Source organism: Narcine bancroftii, chromosome 14 (genome assembly GCF_036971445.1).
Source record: "Narcine bancroftii isolate sNarBan1 chromosome 14, sNarBan1.hap1, whole genome shotgun sequence".
NCBI classification, from domain to species: domain Eukaryota; kingdom Metazoa; phylum Chordata; class Chondrichthyes; order Torpediniformes; family Narcinidae; genus Narcine; species Narcine bancroftii.
Window position 1 is genome coordinate 8110181 of NC_091482.1, and position 17478 is coordinate 8127658.

General features: G+C 45.6%; 2 long non-coding RNA genes across 5 annotated transcripts in view; one reads left to right on the forward strand and one right to left on the reverse strand.

The window, feature by feature from the left end:
• LOC138749482 (uncharacterized) overlaps positions 1 to 17478 on the reverse strand; it is an 82319-nt gene that overhangs the window by 20492 nt on the left and 44349 nt on the right. For 3 of the 4 annotated variants that reach the window (XR_011348683.1, XR_011348686.1, XR_011348685.1), the window contains exon 5: positions 4175 to 5482. The exons of the other annotated variant lie outside the window; for it this stretch is intronic. This is a non-coding gene — a long non-coding RNA (uncharacterized lncRNA). Of the gene's footprint in view, positions 1 to 4174; positions 5483 to 17478 lie in introns of those variants that run through there. 4 annotated transcript variants of the gene reach the window in all.
• LOC138749483 (uncharacterized) lies at positions 3099 to 5598 on the forward strand. Its single transcript, XR_011348687.1, has 2 exons — positions 3099 to 3483; positions 3925 to 5598. It is a non-coding gene; the product is annotated as an uncharacterized lncRNA (long non-coding RNA).

Genomic DNA, 17478 nt, shown 5'->3' on the forward strand with positions numbered 1-17478 from the left:
AGAGTTCCAGGGAAAGATGAGGCGAGAGTCCACAAGCTGTGAGGTAGGTATACAGCAAGATAGAATGGAGCATTGACAACCTTGGCAGCCAAGCTGTGTGGGACCGAGAAAGACATGGGAACAGTTCAGAGTGGATTGTTCCATTGTCAGCTTGTGAATGTTAGTCGCATAGATCATTTGTATACTTGAGCTGTATGCTTGTCTGCATGCTCAGTCCTCATTCCTGAGAGTAAATGGCTGAATTTTGGCAATTTCTTTGAGATCAGCAAGTTATAAATGTCTCAATGTTTACAACTTGGGAATAGCTTTTGTTTGCCAGAGGAACTTTCAAATTGCGGAACCATAGTAACTGAATTGGCATGCAATCCTTACAAGAAGAGGACAATGCTATTGCTGAGTGGGTAGAACTGTTTTGAACATCAGCATTTCCATTTCTGCTTGCTGAGATTCATCCGATCCATCAAATCATTCCCTCCCATCTTCCCCACTATACTCTTAATGTAACTTGTGTTGTAAGGAATGGGATTTGATCTCTGATCCCTCATCCAAGATCCAGTGAGTGAAAGCAGAACGCAATGCCAAAGAATCTAACCAAGTAAGAGGCCATGCTTTACCCTTGCTATCTTTTGCCCCATCCTCTCCAACTTCCCCCAGTGACTCCTCATTTGTCATAAATAAAACTGCTAGATTGTGTTCTGAAGCAAATGATCTGACTGCAATGAATTGAGAAGCTCCTGGAAGCACAGGTGCTTTTCATGGCTGCCTTTGCCTCTCAATCAATAATTTACAAAAATTACTGTATGGATTTGGAGGGGGTGGGGGAAGCAAAGATTACCTTGTTTGGCTTGTTGGCTGATAAATGTTTTCCTTATGGTTAGGGGAAGGCAAAGTTGCTGCTTTCAGCTGGTATGGCAGAGTTCCGCGACAAGTTCTGGATTTTGCAAAGCAATTTGTCTTGAAACATTGACAGAACTTACTTGATACAAATGACTTGTATGAAAAATTAGAAATAAGCAATTTAACCCCTCAAGTGTGTTCTGCTTTAAAAAAAATTTTTTATATATATATATATATATAAAATTTGGTATGTTTGTTGGCTTCATTCTGCTTTCCTGCCTGTTCCACCATATCCTTATTTTCCTTCAAGCTCAAGGTGGCATCACGACATTGAATGACCCTGCACCCACATTCCCTGGGGTGGGGTAGAGAAATCTGAAGATTCACAACTCCTGGGGGCAGAAATTTAGCACACAGCATGGATGATACATTTTCCAAACTTTTTTCCTATTTGCAGTTGCTATGGAGGTCTTATTGAATGACATACAAATTGAATTTTTAAATGGAGACATACAGCATGGTTACAGGCCCATGAGGCTGTGCTGCATAATCATACCTAATTGACCTACGCCTCCAGTATATTTTCAATGGTGGGAAGCAACTGAAGCACCCAGGGGAAGCCCACGCAGACACGGGGAGAATGTATAAACCCCTTAGACAGCACCAGATTTGAACCTGAGACTTTGGCACTGTAACTGTTTTGTGCTAACCAGGCTTCCCCGATCCGTTTTATCACCATCAACTCATTGCGGTGCACAAATGTTTTAGTTCCCTGCCTCTATCCTCAAGGATCCCCACCACCAAGGAAGGCTTCACTCTGCTAACATTGGGAAAAAGTTACAGGAGCCTGAAGATCAGCACTCAGCAGCACAGGGACGGCTTCTACCCTGCTGCCCTCTGCGGAATGATCAATGAACCAAAGACACTGCCTTACTTTGACTTTTCATGCACTATTTAAATATTTTTTTTTTGCTGTGGTAACTTGTGTTGTAAGGAATGGGATTTGATCTCTGATCCCTCATCCAAGATCATCTATGCCAAATGTGCTGCCCGAGTTTATTTAATTTTGTACTCACCCAAGCCAACATTTTTTTAAGTCATTCACATTTGAACTATTGGGCAGGTAAAGGGAATTATGATTTTGTTTTGATAGCTCCTGAATATCCCTTAAAATAGAGGCCTGTTGATAACCTTATGTCAAATCCTGATAGCTGTCAAGGTGGGGCAATAATTAAGAATATATACTCTTGGTAACTATTATTGACATTTTGGATGAAAGGGGAGGGATATTACAAAGCTTGCATCACCTCGATAAACTACCTGAACTTTCCCAGTCATTAAGCAAGTGTTGAGCAAAGGTTCTTTCAGCGCATTAGTGAAACATAATCACAGCACCCTGTGTAAACCTCAAACAGACTATTTGAGGTGATCAATTAAAATCAATTTTCAAATGCAATGTTAAAACTAAGCTGAATGCATGCATAAATCGTGGGATGGCAGAATTTGTAGTCATGTTTGCTTAGGGAGAGGGAATTGTGATTATTTTTTGTGAAACAGGTCAGCATGAACAATTCAGCGGTTCAAATTCTGCAACAGCAGGGGAATTTAAGCTCAGACTGCTAAATAAAACTGGCAGCCATAATAGTGGACTTGCGAAAACATTCTGGGTCATGAATGGTATCTGTCATCTTTAATCACTGGCCAAAATTTAACTCCATACCCATGACAATCTGGGTTGATCTTTAACCAGTTTGGTTGAATCATTCACAATAAACACATGGACTGCAATGTTTGCTCAGTTATATCGCCATTTTACAATGGCCTTCCAGCTACTTCCGTTGGGAAAGAGATACAGGATTGTATCAATCCAAGCCAGTCTGGGAAACAGCTTCTTCCCACAGGCAGTGGAGATTGCTCATCCAAACCCTCTGAGATGACTCTTTATTCCTTTATACCTTCTGCATATGTATTGCTTGCATGTGTGTTATATCTCTGTATGTTTGCAACTAATTTAAACCTTCATCCGATAAATTTAAAAAAAAACAGGGGACTTTTGGAGACCTTGGGATGGATGAATTGAGAGTTTTCATCCTCTGTAATTACAACAATATTTCTGGAAGGAGTCACCCAGCTTCAAAGAATAAAACGATACAAAGAACAAAACAATGCCTGCATTCAAATGGAGGTCTGTGGGAAAATGAAAATTCAGCCGGCACACTTGCCAAATGTTCTAGCTGAGATCGTCTCAGTTAGATATTCATACCTAAAGCAGGGCTCACAAGTTAATTTTTCTAAAGCGCTTTTCTAATCAGGGAAAGACACAAAACCGGTCTTTCTCTTTTAAGGACAAAATGGGTGAAAAGAGGAGTTAATTTGTGTGACCAGCATTTCATGCTGTCTTTGTAATCGATGCTCATCAACTCCAGCTGGCATTCGTTCGGTCACACTGGTGAATGCCAAGAAGTTACTGAATGACATCCCAGGCAGCTGAAGCAGGCTGCAGCCGGATTGTTCCAGTCATTGAGAGTGGCAGCGAAAGTTCTTCCTTAACCCTTGAGGGCTAGACCAAGACTACAGAATTCTGAAGCTGTGGGCAGCCCTTTGATTTCACAGTGAATATGAGTTCTGGGAATGCTGGAACATAAGGTAAAGGTTCTTCAACCACATTTCAAAAGCACTTTTAACATTAGAGCATCTCTCAAAATATATCCCTGCCTTGGGATAGAGATCCTAAAATATATAATTTCAAGTGGTGTGTTCAGTATGACTAATTAGGCACACAGTGCAGATGTGTAGATGGGCAGCTTGTTGCGTTACAGGCCCAGAGCATCAGTGACCTGGTCTGCACCCTGACCTCTGATGCTCTCCGTATGGAGTTTGCTCATTCTCCCTTTGTTTCCCTTGGACTCTGATTCCCTCACATCCCAGAGACAAGTTAAATGACTGTCGAGGGAGTAAATGAGAACGTGTGGGGGAATACCATGATTGAGAATTAGTGTAAAAGGGCAAATGTGGATTTATTTTCTAAGACCGATTTACTGATCACGAAATCACCCTAACATTTTGCTATCATGTATTGCTTTTTAGATACAACATATTTTTGTGATTTTCTGTCATATTTAAGACTACTTCAAGCAGACAAAAGCACGAAGTGCAAACATGTCGTTGAAAATTTATTTTCTGCATTCGCACTTGGACGTCTTCCCGGCTGATCTCGATGCAGTCAGTGACGAACAGAGTGAAAGGTTTCTCCAGGACATTGCGACCATGGAAAAGTATCAGGGCAAGTGGAATCCATCAATGCTGGCCGATGTTGTTGGACACTGACACGAGAGGCATCGGAATCAGAATTTATTGGTCATGAACAAAGTCACGAAATTCAGTGTTTTGCGGTAGCATCGTAGGGCAAACATTCATATACACCTCCTTACAACAAGAATTTTTTTAAAAATCATGCACGAAAAGTGAGGCAGTATCTTTGGTTCATTGATTATTCAGGGATCTGATGGCGGTGGGGGAAGAAGCTGACCCTGTGCTTCTGAGTGCTCATCTTAAGGCTCCTGTACCTTTTTCTAATGGTAGCAGAGTGAAGAGGGCATGGCCTGGGTGGTGGAGTCTTTGAGGGTAGAGGCTGCTTTTTTAAGACACCACCTCTTGTAGATGTCCCCGATGGAGTGAAGTCTGGTGCCTGCGATGTCACAGGCCGAGTTAACAACCCTCTGAAGTTTATTCTTGTCCTGTGCATTGGCGCCTCCATACCAGGCAGTGATGAAACCAGCCAGAACGCTCTCCACACTACACCTATGGAAGTTTATGAGAGTCTTTGGTGAACTACCGAATCTCCTCAGACACCTCACTAAGTATACCCACTGGCGAGCCTTCTTTGTGATTGCATCAACATGAAGGCTCCAGGACAGATCCTCAGGGATGTTAACACCCAGGAATTTGAATTTGAAGTTCTTGACCCTCTCCACTTGATGAGGACTGGGTTGTGTTCCCCTGATTTTCTCCTGAAGTCCACAATCATCTCCTTAAATTTGCTAATGTTGAATGGAAGGTTGTTGTTACACCATTTAATGAGCTGATCTATCTCCCTCCTGTACACTTCCTCATTGTCATTTGTGAGTCTGCCGACAGCTGTGGTGTCATCGGCAAATTTGTAGATAGCATTGGAATTGTGTCTGGTCACATTGTATTGAATGTGTATTGAGTTCTTCTTTGGCTTGGCTTCGCGGACGAAGATTTATGGAGGGGGTAAAAAAGTCCACGTCAGCTGCAGGCTCGTTTGTGGCTGACCAGTCCGATGCGGGACAGGCAGACACGATTGCAGCGGTTGCAAGGGAAAATTGGTTGGTTGGGGTTGGGTGTTGGGTTTTTCCTCCTTTGCCTTTTGTCAGTGAGGTGGGCTCTGCGGTCTTACAGGGGTTAAACACGCCTGTGTTGATAATCAGTGAGGAGGAGACGTTGATTCAAATTCGTACTGACTGTGGCCTTCTGATGAAAAAGTCAGAAGGGGGTGCAGAGACCTAGAGTTTGTAGCTTTTTGACCAGCACTAATGGAATAATAGCGTTGAAGGCTGAGCTGCAGTTGATGAAGAGTAGCCATATATATATATGACTTGCTGTTTTTTGAGGTGATCCAGAGCTGAGTACAAATGAAAATCAGTGACAAAACATTTTTAAGTCAGTTGAACTTATGCAATGTGTCACCGTCATTATGCAGTTAAACACGCTAAATTCAATAAAGGTTAATTTAATGTTTCTCCAGCTTCTTAAATGATACAGCAAATCTGAAATTATTTTTGTGTTCAGCTTGAAGTTGTTTATCATAATCCCCAATTTTCTTTCAGGAAGTAAACTTTTTTTTAATAAAGTTGTCCAGCATTGTAAAACACAAGAGATGGGAACAGGATTGTCGAGCCGTACAGGCACAGGGAAACATGGATGACGAGAGAAATTCAGGCAAGAGCAAGAAGGAGGAACAGGGTGGGTATAAGCAGCTGAAATCAAGTGTATACCTGGACGAGTTTCAGGTTGAGGAGCAAACTGGAAAAGGAAATTAGGAGGGCAAAAGGGACAGGAGGTAGCTCTGGTAGATAAGATCACCAGAGCAAAAAAAAAAGGGACCCTCCCCAAATCAATGCAGTCAAGTCTGTGTGGAGCCACGGGAGATGGGTAAGATCCTCAACGAGTATTTCTCTGATTTTATTGTGAAGAAAGATACAAGAACTGAGGAACTTGGGGCAATCAATAATAGTGACTTGAGAACAGTCAGTATTACAGTTGAGGTACTGAAGGTAGGTAAAACTGCTGGGCCTGCAGATATATCTGAGGATGCTGCAAAGCTAGAGCAGAGATTCTAGTTGCCATTAAGGACAAGCGAGGGGCCAGAAAACTGGGGGATGGCAAATGTGGTACCTCTGTTCAAGAAAGGCTGCAGGAAAAAACGCTTGGGAACTGCAGGAGAATGAGACTAACATCTGTGGTTGGTGAGTCTTGAGAGGGTATTCTGAGGAAAATGATGGACAAGGGTTGATTAGGGATGATGCAATCATCAGGTTTGGCGTGACTGAGAAGCAACAAGTCTGAACACAAGCAAAGAACTTTATTTACCCATGGGGGAAAGTCGCCGCACACACAATCAGACAAGGTCCAAAATGTAAACTCGCATCGGATGCAACTAACAACCAACACTCGCTACTAATCACAAACATTTAAATAAAGTGAAAAGATGCAACAAAGGGTACCTGCAACCCCTTGATCTGGTGCAGATAGAGCACCCCGATTAGTTAAAAAAAAGTATTTACAGTGATTTCTCATGACACAGGCACAATAGTGATTCTGGGCTGGCACTTCGATAAGCCCCCAACCCTTCACTGGCACACACCTTGCGAATGACTCTCCAGCGTCGCCCATGGCTCGCAACCTGTAGTGGGGCTCAGGTTCGTTCCCAGGGGAAAAGAGACCCAGCTCCTTCATGTGTTGGGCTTTATACCGCAGCTTGTGGGGCCAGCTCTGGTATGCCCAGAATAGGGCAAGTGATTGAGGAAGCCAGTGACGAGGTATGTACACTTTCAAAGGAGCCAATCGCGTACTCATCTGTGGGTGGGATTGACCTTGATTAGCAGATGTGGTGGCTTCCTTCTAGGTTCCTGCCGAATGGGTCACCTGACCCTCCATATTACAGATAGTCAGCACAGTTTTGTAAATGGGAAGTGAGGTCTCAGAAATATGATTGAAGATCTGACCAAGAATGTCAACAAGCCAGAAGTTCCTTATCAATGCCTGCTTATTCTCAAACACTAAGCCACTCCTTGAATTTCACTTTGCATTAATTGCCAGGAACTGTGTTACTCATGTTTGCTGGAGTCAGCAAAATGGCCCTTTGTCTTTTCTCACCCCTTTAGCATAATTAAACAGGGAAAAGAGTGCCCAGACAGAATATTAGGGGTTGTTTCTCCAATATGCGGTTTGGACATGGACAGACCTATTAGTGCGGGAATGGAGTGTGGAATAGCCACTGGGCCATCCTCTTCTCTGCTCTTTGTTAGGCCCCTCCCCTGTCTCTCTTTCTCCCTTCCCCATCTCTCTGTCTCCTCCAGCTCCCCATCCCCTTCTCTCTTCATTCAGAGAGCTACTCCCTCCATTATCACCTCAGCATTTTTCTCTTCTGCCCTCCTTTACTTATCCACCAATGACCTCTTTCCTGTTGGCCCGTGCATCTCCCACTGCCCCTTTTTTCCCTCTTCCCCCACCTTTTTAATTCGGGCACCTGCTTGCTTTTTGCCCAACGAGGAGCTTAAGCCTGAAATGTTGTTTAAATCCCTTTGCTTCCTGTAGGCGCTGTGTGATCTGCTGAGGTTGCACTCTGTCACAGTGTCTGCAGACTTTCTGGTTTAAACTCCTATTTATTGACTGTGCCGGCTTGGTTTTAATTTTCCACTGCTAATTCACAACTAGTGATTGTGATAGGATGTTATTGCCAAGCTCATCATCTTGAGAGCAAACTTGTGGCTTATCAATGTGGAGCTGCTACATGAGAGTTTATTGTTTCAGAGCAATTTGAAGGTCGTATAGAGACAGATTGATTTCTTGTTCTGGCCTTGACTCAGTCACTTGCTGCAGCTTCAGTTACATCTCCACAGGGGCATGGACAAAACGGCTCAAAGGCCATGAGCTCGTCAGATTTGCAGCCTTTACTTGGCCTGCTGTTGGTGTTTTTCAGTTTTCAGCCCCACTTCCCACCTCAGCAAACGAAGTGAAACACGAAAGTCTGCAGACACTGTGATTGCAGAACTGTCCCCTGGTATCTGCGCATTGAGCTGAGGGTAGTCCATACGACATATGGCACGGTAACAAGCCCTTTGGGCCCATGAGCCTGTGCCATCTGATTACACTCAATTGACCTGCAACACCCGGTACGTTTTCAGGGGAAAACCCACACAGACATGAGGAGAGTGTACAAACTCCTTTCAAAAAGCATAGGTTTCGAACCCTGGACCTGATCGCTGACGCTCTAACAGCGTTGCACTAACCGCTAGGCCAACCATGCCATCCATCCACCACCAGCTGCTGGTACCTGTGTATCGAGCTGAGGGTGGTTCATCAGTTTGATTCTGTGTCAAACAACTGGATGATATTGCCAAACAAATAAGGCTCCCAAGTCTCTTGAAAAATTAAGCTGTTGCAACACCTGGCAGACAGCACATCAAGCGAGGGTGGACAACAGGATGCAGCCACCTCATTCAATGTTCCCCATCTGTGCACCCTCCTGGCTACACGCACCTCAGTCAATGCTCCCCTCTAATGTACCCTCCTGACTTCACTCACCTCAGTCAATGTTCTCCATCTCTGCACCCTCCTGGCTACACCCTCCTCAATCAATGTTCCTCTCTAATACACCCTCCTGGCTACACCCTCCTCAGTCAATGTTCCCCTCTAATGCACCCTCCTGGCTACACCCGCCTCAGTCAATGTTCCCCTCTAATGCACCCTCCTGGCTACACCCACCTCAGTCAATGTTCCCCTCTAATGCACCCTCCTGGCTATACCCACCTCAGTCAATGTTCCCCACATTTGCACCCTCCTGGATGCACCCACCTCAGTCAACGTTTCTCTGTTCCTCATTTTACTTGGCAGGTCAAAGGGCAGTTACAGATGGACAATAAGTGGTGGTCTTTCCGGTGAAGCCTCCATCAAGCAGCTGGATAGGTTAAGTGAATCCTTGGACATGCAAGTATTATCTGGTGATCCAATCGGTCCCCGGAGGCGGTTGGGGGTAGTGGAGAGAGATACTTAAGCCCCCATCTGTGGTCACCCACAGAAAACTCAGCTGAGGCAAAAACATTTTCTCCGCCCTTGGAACTCGTCTTCGGGGCAGTGGAGGCAAATTTAAGGCAGACTTGAATAAATTCTTGGAAAGGTGATAGTCAAGGATGTAAATTGGGGGGGGGGGGGATTATTTGGATCACTCAAGACCTTATTAAATGTTGGAGCAGCACTGAGTGGTCTTCTCCTTGTGCTGGTGTGTTGATGTAAGGCTAGCACTGCATTTTTAAAAAAAACCTTTAATATCATGTGAGTTCCTCAGCCAACATTCCCAGAACAGTTTAACTCAGGGGCCCGAAACTCTGGAATTCTCTCTATCATCATCCTTTCCAATCTATGAGTTCTGGCCATCTGCTCTCTTTCCCTTCAAATGCCCCTTTTTAAATTTTGTTTGATGATGTTGATGTGAAGTTTTGGAGATGTGCTACCACCTTAAGTGAATTTCAAAGCCTCATCTTCGAAGACACAACTGCCAAATGCAAAGCGACAAAAATTTGGAACACACAAGGGGGCCAGAGTTGGGGATCTGTTGAAAACATGGGGCCTTGCAAGGCTGGGCAGGGCTTACGGAAACAGGGTGATCTGGGGAGTGGAGATGGGGAGGAATTTGAGGCAGGGGAGGGGATGTAGAGTGGAATGAGTTGCGGAGAGAGGGGGTTACGGATATTTGGGGCTGGAAGGGGCTACAAATATAAGGGAAAGGTGTGGGATGGGAGAGGCTACAGAAGAGCTTGGTGCAGAAGGGTTTGACAGATATAAGCGGTTTTGGGCAGGGGGAGGTTAAAAAATAGGGAAGAGAGTCTGATTCCAGGAGGGGGGGGGTTTACAGAGATAAGGATCTATGGCAGTGGTTTGCAGAGATAGGGAAGGGTCTGGGGTAGGAGGGGGTACAGAGATGGAGGAGGGGATATGTGGCAGGAGGGGTTACAAAGATGGAGGGGATCTATGGCAGGAGGAGGTACAGAGATGGAAGGGTCTGTGGCAGGAGTGGGTACAGAGATGGAGGGGATCTGTAGCTGGTGGGTTACAGAAATAGGGAAGGGTCCAGATCAGGAGGGGGCATACAAAAATAGGGAAGGACTTGAGGCAGGAAGGGGCCACAGAAGGATGGAAAATAAGTTAGGGGGAAGGGGGGTGCAGAGATGGAGAGAGATCCAGGGGTGGGAAACAAAGAGAAAGGGGCGAGAAAAGGTTATTGAGATAGGAAAAGGTTTGAAGACTGCAATAGGGTTACAGATGGGCAGAGATGAGGGATGGTAAGGTTTATTTAAATTGGCATAGACTGGAGTGGGGGAGGAGGGTTGACAGACATAGAGAGGGACCAAAAAGAGCATCAAAGGAATTGCAGTGGAAAGGTGGAGTGTGCCCTCTAGTGAGAAAATGTGAGTACAACAGTTGTCTTCACTCCTGTCCTGATCCACATAAGGCCTTTCCTGCCCTACTTCACGCAATCCCATCAGCAGATTCTTTCTGCCCGGAGTCATATACCATCTCCCCCATTTGCCACAGCTACTCCCAATCCATTTCCGGAAGCTTCCTGTCAATTCCCACTGGGTAAATGCCTGTCTCAGGGTGTCTGTCTGGATACTGAGATTGTCTGATCTCAGATGCTAAGCAGGTCCAGGGCTGGTCAGTACTTGGAGGGCAGATCACTTAAGAACACCAGGTGCTGTAGGTTTCTGTGAGGGGCGCTGGACAAAGTGGTGATTCTCTGTATGCCTTACAGTAGGCAAACAATCACAATTGTTTGACACAGAATCATGTATGTTACATTCTAAATGTAGCATTATGTGACAATCATGGAAACTTTAACTTAACTTATGTATTTTACTACATGTACCTCAGTTGATTTATTTGGGCGAAATGTTCATGATACAATGAATGGCCTTGATTTTCTTTCCAGCAACTTCCCTTGTTGGACTTGGGCCTGAGGTAATTTAAAACTGTTTTGAATTTAAGCTCTGTCTGAGCTCACACCCAGGCCCCACTGTCCTCCTCCCCCTTGACTTGCTCACCCACTTTGACATTTGGTTAAGCCACAGTGTTAATGGGGAGAATATTTATGAAACAATATTTATTTATTATATGAGTACTTGTCCTGTATCTGTTTGTCTGTACACGTGTTATGTCTGGTTGTGTGTCTGTGTGTTTTGCATCAAGGACTGGAGAACGCTGCTTCGTCAGGTTGCACTTGTACAATCAGATGACAATAAACTTGACTGGAATTGAACTTGTTTGATGATCACTGTGGTCTCTTGGCTGAATGGCCTGTTTCTGTACTGTACCTTTCTATGGTAGTTGCTAGTTCAGCCATCCACATAACATCAAAGAGCCACATTCCCTGTGACTGGAAGGGTTTCCCTTCCACTACCCCCATGTTTGAGAGACGTGTGGGTTTTCAGGTTAACTGGCCTCTGCAGGTTGCACCTTGTGTGTCAGATTCTGTGGGGAGTTGATGAGAAGGCGGAGGCAATAAAATCATAGTGTGAATGATGGGGGCTGGAAAAAAATCCAATGGGCTACAGGCCCAAGTTTCCTAGAGAGTGTAAATATCGCCACCCTGTGGGGTCATGGCTAAATGCAAAGAGTAATTTCTGGATGCAGGGAAGCTGAAATTAATGTAAAAGGCTGGAAATTTCAGTTGCGGAGAAGGATCGGAGTTAATGTCAAAGAGAAGCAGTGTTTATGTTCCAGATTTTGGTCTGGGTGACGTGTGGCCCCTTTCAGTGCGTCTGAAGTAGAGAAAGAATGTTAGCAGAACCTCATAGCGTTAAATACGAAAATCTGCAGAGGGTGGGGTCAAGTATCTGCAGCACCTTGGCATATGGAAGCAGAACAACAATCTCTTTCTCTGCTGGCTTCTGCCACATTAGGACTGCTGAATGTTCCCACTTTTAAACTTCCTTCCCCCCCCCCTCTCCCCACCCCACCACCCCCTCAAATTCCACCCTGCGGGGTCCCTGCACCTCCTCCTCCCTCCAACCAGTAGCAGTCTTGCTTCTCGTTGGGCAGGTGTCAGTTTTAATCCCACTCGGGACTAAGTATGTTGTTCCAGCGCCATTCCGAGCAGGCGGCTGCACAACCAAAGCTTTTGCAAATTGCATCTGCTGTCTGCTGCAGTCACAAGAGATATTCCATGTCACTGGTTCGGAGAAGAGCCAGGTCTTTATCTGTTGAAACCGAACGCCTGGTCGCCAAAACATTGCTGTTTGCGGGATCTTCTTGTGTGAAAATTGACTCAACCACACAGAGAGATGGCAAATTATAAGGATAGGCTTGGACCTTTCTCCATGCTGCATAGGAGGCTGAGGGGGGAGCGTTATAGAGCGTTTAGAAGCCAGAAGAGGCATGGATCAGGTAAAAATACACACAAAATGCTGGAGAAACTCAGGGACGGGCAAAAAGTAGTGGAGGTTTCAGGCCAAAACTCTTTGTCAAGAAAGGCAATAGATATAACACTGGACAATGAAGATTTTTCTTCCTAAACACTTTTAGCTGCATTTTATGGGTTTTGAGCTGTTGATCATGAAAATCACCTTTAAAATTTCCTTTCGTGCCGTATTTTTCGACACAACTTCTTTTTAAGATTTTAGCAGCTATCATCATGGATCTACACCACCGAGCACACGCTCTGTTCTCGCTAATGTTGCAACGGCTGTCCAGTCCAGTGTAATAGATTTATATTTACTTTAGATAAAGTAAATATCATTTTTTCCCCACCAGGGTAGGGGGAATCTAAAACTTAGTCGTCCCAGATTTAAAGTGAGAGGGGAAAATTTTAAAAGAGACCTGAGGGACATTTTTCTTTCCCTCACAGAGGGTGGTGGGTCTGTGGAAGGAGCTGCCAGAGGAGGTGGTGGAAACAGGGACAATTGTAAAGTTCCAAAGATATTGAGGCAGGTCGATGGGTCGGAAAGGTCTAGAGCAGCCATCCTCATCCTTTTTTTTTGGCAAAGGCCTCGGTTTACGAGCCCCCCTTCCCTGTGAATCATTCAAGTTTAGTGCTCCATCAGCCAGGAGCACATTTGGAAACTGATCTACAGGTCAGCATGGAAAGAATGTTTTTACATTCAACAATAATATAAGATTATATATCATAGAGGCAGGTTAGTTGTTCATTGGTAGAGGAGATCAGAATGAGGGGATTCAGGGAAGTAGATTTAGGATGGAGATAAGGAGGAACTGATTTTTGCAGAGGGTGGTGAATCTGTGGAATTTGCTGCCCATTGGAGCAGTGGAGGAAAAAAACATTTTATGGTTTCAATCAGTGTGCTGTGACCCCCCCCCCCCCTGCAGTGGGGGATGTACACGACCCCCCCCCCCCCCAACCCCCACTTAGAATGGCTGGTCTAGCATATTGTTTCTGGTTGCCCTTTAGTGGCTGTAAGCAGACACAAGATTCAAAGACTGAAACAACAGGCTTTATTCAGCTTAAAGTCTCTGCTGTGGCTAGCTGTGCCCTGCCCCTGAGTGACTGACCTCGAGAGGGACCGGATGTGGCTTATATCCTGGGTGGCAGCCGACCGGGTGGGGTTTGGTCCATTCAGGTCGACTGATTGACAGTGGTCTCTGTCCTCCAGTGATCTTCCTGCAGGTAGTGGTCGCCCCTTGCAGTAGACTAGTGGTGTATCACCACACTCGTTACTTGGTTTAAGAGCGGTGGGGAGAGTTTGGATTGTTTTCTCTGGAGTGTAGGAGGTTAAGAGGTAACCTAATAAAGGTGTACAAAATCATGAGGGATATTGAAAGGGTGGAGAGTCAGAATATTTTCCCTCAGGAGCTGTTATTCTCAAGCTTTTGTTGGCTATGGCCCCCTTAAGACCTTGCTCAAAGTTTATGGGCCCTCCTTTCCTGTCAAGCACTCAAGTTTAGATGGTTTCTTCCATACTTCTCTCCTACTGATTGCATAAACAAACATAAAAAATACTTAATGCAATTTGAGGTTAAATGAAAACAAGGCTCTTACTTAATGTGGTGTGATCTCCGGGGAGAGCCGCAAGGTCCCCCATTGAGAATGGCTTATTTACAGGGATGTGGGCTTATTGGAAGCAAGAGGGAATAGAAGGTCAGCATGGACAAGATGGGCTGAAGGGTCTGTTTCTGAGCTGTAAAACTCAGACTCTACAGCCACATCACATATGAAGTGCATTGCTTGTCAAGGGCTGTGTGTCCAGAGGGATGGGAAAAGCACTTTGTGAATGAAAATACATCTCCCACTCTATTCTCCCCTCGCAACATTTGAATCCAGTGAAAGATTAGGGAAGCACTCAGAACTGGTCAGATCACTGGCAGCAGGAACTCAGACCATCTCACATTCCCAAGGATGGGGAAGAGAGGAGGCGGGGAGGAATGGGTTGCAATAACCGAGGAGGGAGCTTCCCAAGGAATGGACAAGCCATTTGAGAGCAGAACTGGAAGGGCGGACTGGTGTGGGACCAGGATTCGTCAGGCTTGTGACAGGCTGGAATGGAAGGTCCAGCAAGGGGTTGGAATCTCAGCGGAGGTCAGCACTTTCTAAGAGCATCTGCGTCTTTATGTCATGAGGCCCTGAGAGGTAACAACAGCCGCGACAACTACCAGGACATGGCAAGAGAGAGTATGTATTTTCGATGCATTCAATGCATTTGCCATTCATTCAGTTTATTTTAAAATAATAAAGCACTTATGAAATCAGGAGATGTGACTCTCGCGGATTGAATGGGGCCTTTCCTTTCATTGTGGCTTGTTCCTGTTTTGCAAAGTGCTGAATCATCAGCCCTGGCCTGGAACTAGCTTATGACTCATTTCCTTTCACCGGTGACATAATTTTAAAAAGAGAATGGGACCATTGCACATTCCCATGGGACGGCTGCATGTGTTCAACAACAGGGGGGCAATAGAAGAAGCCACACTTCCAGCACCCAGCCCCTTTTATTTCCATTAACAAAGGCGTTTTATTCAATGATCACACAAAGTCACATTAATACGGTGCCATACTGTTTATAAGTTCCAATGACAACATGGTCGTCACTATCCAGAACATACTCGAGCCCCTGTGGCGCCCACCAGTCCTAGAAATCCCCCAACGTACCACGTGCTCCTTTTCCAGGGACACGCAGGCATGGCCGTAATCCTGGAAGAGGGGCAGGCAGTCAGGACGAGGCCGATCCCTCGACTACCTGCTGCCTGAACCCATGGATGGCCAGGCCCTGGAGCAAACTAACCAGGAGATCCCCTGAATGACTCAACCTCCTCCCCTCCTTACTGGTGACCCCTAAGATCAGGAGTGTGAGACTGAAATGTAGCCCTTTTTTTTGTTTTTTTAGCAGCAAATTAATACCATCAATTCAGGCTATTCACACAAATCATAAGGATACGAGCCTGCAGCTGACGTGGACTTTTTACCCCCTCCATAAATCTTCGTCCGCGAAGCCAAGCCAAAGAAGGATACAAGTGTGAAGCATAATTATCTCTGTCGCAACCGTCAAACCCTTGGGGACCAACTGTTCCCAGAGACCCTCACAACTCCCCTTAAGCACTGAGTGGTCCTTTTCCAGGGATACACTGGTGTCTTCAGAAGAGGGCAAGCAGTCACTCCCAGTTGAACACGATTGCCCGCTGTCTGGACCCATGGATGGCCATCTTGGTCAGGCTGAGTACCAGACCGACGAGGTCAACCCTTGATTGACCCTTCCTTCTGCATACGGGTCCCTAAAGATCAGGAGTGTGGGAGTGAAATGCAGCCCCTTAAACACTCAACCCCAAACACTGCTAATGTGATGCGGTAGGATTAATTGAAGGGAGATTAATGCCCCTTGTGTAGGGGCATTGACAGGATAAATAATTGTAGATTTTTTTTCACCAGGGAAGAGAAATCTTAAATCAGTGGGCATAGATCTAAGGTGAGAGGGGAAAGATTTAAAAGGACACCTGTGAGGGTGGTGGCTGTATGGAGCAGGTTGCCGGATAATATGGAGGAGATGGGTATCATTACACCATTTAAAAGACATCTCGACTGGTATGTGGATTGGAATGGTTAGGAGGGATATAGGCTGAATGCAAGCAAATGCAGCTTCAGTCAGCATGGGCAAGTAAGGCCAAATGGCCTGTTGCTGTGATGTGAAAATCTATCATCCTGTTCTAATTGGAAGACTTTGGTCCAAGAACAGCCTGCCTCTCCCTAATAAGCAAACAGATTCACAGTGTTCAGAGTCTCCGGGGCTCTTCCTGAACACATCACTAATACCTGAGGCCTGAAACAAGTGAAAATCCTGACCAGATTCAATCTCCATGCTAACTGGCATCGAGCAAGGCTGTGTCATCACCCTAGACATTTCTCACTCCTTCCCACCTGACCCTCCTCCCCCTTCCCCCCACCCCGCAACTAGCTTCCCACTGAGCTAACTTATGAAACGAACGGGAAGAAATATAATTGGCCCTCCAGAACTAAGGTCACCCCATCCTCCATCAGCCAGGAGCACATTTGGAAACTGACCTGCAGGTCAGCATGGAAAGTATGTTTTTACATTCAACAATAATATAAGATTACATATCATAGAGGCAGGTTAGTTGTTCATTGGTAGAGGAGACCAGAATGAGGGGATTCAGGGAAGTAGATTTAGGATGGAGATAAGGAGGAACTGATTTTCGCAGAGGGTGGTGAATCTGTGGAATTTGCTGCCCATTGGAGCAGTGGAGGCGGCCTCGGTAAATACATTGAAAATAAGGTTGGATAGATTTTTACATAGTTGGGAAATTAAGGAACATGGGGAAAATATGGAGATGAGCCAATCATCAGATCATTGAATGGCAGAGCAGGCTTGTTGGGCCGGATGGACGACTCCTGCTTCTAGTTCTTATGCTCTTAACAATAGTCCTCTGCAAACATGTCCCTGCAAAACAAATTATACAAAGACCCTTCTACAACAGGCTGAGGGGTGCTGGTGACTTGTGGTCAAAGGCTTCAGCTAAGGTGGCCATTTCAAACATACCAAAACAGAGGACATGCAGTGTGAGTGTCAGAAACACTCTCTCGGGGAGGGTGGAGGGGGGCACAGCCATTACACTTCCCCCTCATCGCACATGCATGCAAGAAGAAACATAGTCGCGCACGCTGCATTTAACGGTTAAGTGTCTTTTCTGCCAATTAATTTGTCCTCCATTTGGGGGTGTCGGGCTCAAGGTGGTGTTGGATGGAGGACAGAAGGCTCAAAAGCTGGACTGTCTGGCCTAAAACCCTAGGCCTCACACAAGCTGCAGGGTGCTGGAGACTGGCTCATGGGAACTGGGATTCCAGAGGATGCCGAGGGCATGGAGGGCTCTGGGTGCTGAAGG